The sequence below is a fragment of the Carassius auratus genome, chromosome 21 (genome assembly GCF_003368295.1).
Source record: "Carassius auratus strain Wakin chromosome 21, ASM336829v1, whole genome shotgun sequence".
Taxonomy (NCBI): domain Eukaryota; kingdom Metazoa; phylum Chordata; class Actinopteri; order Cypriniformes; family Cyprinidae; genus Carassius; species Carassius auratus.
Window position 1 is genome coordinate 25,319,722 of NC_039263.1, and position 3,356 is coordinate 25,323,077.

Below are 3,356 nucleotides of genomic sequence, written 5' to 3' on the forward strand. Positions count from 1 at the left end.
CAAACTGATTAATTGTGATTAATCATGTCTAAAATTAAAGTGTGTGGTTAAATAATATATTTGTGTGTACTGTGTATATTAACCTGTATTTATAAATACACACTCATACATTTATATGTGACCCTGGAGCACAAACCCAGTCATAAGGGTCAGTTTCTCAAATTGAGATGTGTACATCATCTGAAGGCTGAATATATAAGCTTTCCATTGATGTATGGTTTGTTAGGATCGGACAGTATTTGTCTGAGATACAACTATTAGTAAATCTGGAATCTGAGGAGCAAAAACGAAAAAAATCTTCTTTAAAGATGTCCAAATGAAGTTCTTAGCAATGCATATTACCAAGCAAAAATTAAGTTTTGATATATTTACGGTAGGAAATTTACTAAATATTTTCATGGAACATGATCTTTACTAAATATCAAAATGATTTTTGGCATAAAAGACGCTGTATTGTTGATTTCAGATATACCCCAGAGACTTATGACTTATGAAATACTTACAAGTGTGTGTGTGTGTGTGTACAGTACACACAAATATATTGTTTAACCACACACTTTTATTCTAGATGTGATTAATCACAATCAGTTTGACAGCACTAAAAATGACCATTAATCCATTAACTTGAACGTTTCTTTTTAAGGACATTTTAGTTATATTTTTCACCTTTCAAAGGAAACCGAAGTCAGAACTACTCAGAACTGATTTGCCAAAAGTGTTTATTTCTTCAGGACGGAGAACGTAGTTTCTTGGTGCTTTGAAAGACACTCATCGACTCTGTGTTAGCAGCTGTCCTGACTCTCTGAATGTCACTCCTTATCTGAAGGCCCTGATCCTCCTCAAAAGTCATGGAAAGCTAAATGTCAGCCGATAAGACGCAAACATTTACAGCTGATGGCCAGCAGAGATCCAGAGAAAAGTGTTAGACACAAATCACCAATATAAGGCACTTAGCAGGGGCTATGGGTGCAGTTATACTATAGACTTGCATTAAAGTATTAAATAGAAAGTTTTAAGTTTAATTATTAACACATTCTGTCAATGTGCATCCAAAAGTGAAGACAGGTTAAGTTTTTGATAGTCTTACCAAGGCTGCGTTTACTTGATAAAGCAAATATAGTAAAAATTGTGAAATATTTTTACAGTTTAAAAAAATCAGTTTTCTGTGTGAATATCTGTTAAAGTGTAATTTATTTCTGTGATGCTCCGCTGTATTTTCAGCATCATTCCTCCAGTCTTCAGTGTCACATGATCTTCAGAAATCCATTTTATTTTTCCGGCTTCACAGATGAATGAAGATCTTTTGTAACATTATACATTTCTGATACACTGTTACAAGGTGTGCATGTTACAGTGTAATTATACATTTATGTACAGAGTAATATTAAATAACTACATGGTTAGGGTTAGAGTTTGGCTAAGGGTTACTTGGATGTAATTATGCATCATTTATTGTTATTGCAATAGTGAGTACATGTACCATGCGTAACAAGGACACCTTAAAATAAAGTGTTAACTATATTTCTGTACTGTTACTTTTCTTAAACATTAAGTAAAAATTAGCAAGCATAAGTGCTTTTACATTTTTAACACTTTTTCCTAATATTCTGTAAAAATAAATTAACTGTAAAAATAAATTAAAATCTGTGCATATTGAATTTTTTTAGATTGACTTCTAAAAATCTTCATACAAGTTTGAAGTTTGATTATTATTATTTATTTATTTTTCTTTGGTGAATGAAAAATGTAATCATTAATGTATAAAAAATTTTTTTTACAAGTTTAAAAATTATGATTTTTTATTATTATAATTTTTTTTTTTTTTTTTACATTTTCATTCAACAATTGCAAGTTAAAATTTGGACACATTAAACTTTTCGGTTTTAACAGAACTTTTTTGTTATTGACCACATCATTATGAACCATAGTGTAAGTCAAATGCAGAGTGTGTGTGTGTGTGTGTGTGTGTGTGTGTGTGAGAGAGAGAGAGAGAGTGACTGAAGTATATTCTGTATATAATATACTGGTTGACAATAAATTTAAAAATAAATCAATAAAACCTTTAGCTTCTGACTTGTATGAAGATTTTTGTTCTGCAAACAGACACTAAAGGGTGAAATCAGAATCGTTCTTCAGTAAAAAGACAAATAGCACAGATTTGAACATGAACGAATCATAGTCATTTATTGAAGAGCAATGAGCACAACATTACCATCTGATGATAGTGAGCAAAACAACTACAAGAGGAAGAGAATCAACCCAGATGAACCTGTGAAGGTGAGGCATGGTCAGATGTGATGTGCACAAACACACAGATGTGCTGGAGGAAAACCGGCTTTGACTTGCATCAGTCAGAAAAACTTATTTATTTTATTCAAACACAGATATTAATATTGCGGATGAGAGGCTCTAATACTAATTGGTCAATCCCACCTGATCATAAGAGAGTTAGGCTGAAAGAGTTCAGACGATCAGATCCTGACATGAGAATCAGTCAAACATGCAAAACAGATCCAGAAGCTTCTTCTCAGGCGTCTCATTTGTTCTTGATGTTACATTATGATAAACATCTATTTGAGTTTTGATGTTAATCTTAGCTTAAATTTTACACATATTAAGGGCTTTACATTTTTAACAATAACTTTTATCTTCTTGAAGTTTGAAAACAAAACAAAAAAACAATCAATGGTTTCAAATTTTAAATCAACTTTTCTTGAAAATTCTAAAAAAAAAAAAAAAAGGCCGATAATAATATTTGTTACATTTTTAATCAACTGTTTTTCTTGAAGCTTGAAAATGTTAAAAAAAATATATAAAATGTAAAAAATCTTTTTTTTTTTTACAGTAACTTCTTGAATTTTTTTCGTTATTCATTTGTTGAATGAAAATGTAAAAACAAACTAACATTTTTATTAACTTTTCTTGGAGAACAAAAATTGTTCTTAATTTGTTGAATGAACATTTTTAATTTGTTAAAATATGCACACGTTAATTGTTTAAACTTTTTGAACAACAACTTTTCTTGAAGTTTGAAAACAAAAACAAAACAAAAAATTATTAAAATGTAAAAAAAGTTAACATTTGCAAAGATCAATGGTTTCAAATTTTGTTGTGTGAAAATTTTAAATATAAGAATCTAGTTCGACAAATGAAAGGCTTTTTTCTTGAAGTTTGAAAAATGAGAATATAATAATTTTCATATTTTTCTCTTCATATGCAATGAACTGAACTAAATATGCTGTCAAACTGTGTAAAACGGCATTTGATTCTTCAGTGTCCATTATAGTGAATAAAAAATAATCTTTGAACATTTCAATGCTTTAAATAACTCGTGAAATTTGAGACAATGCAAAAAA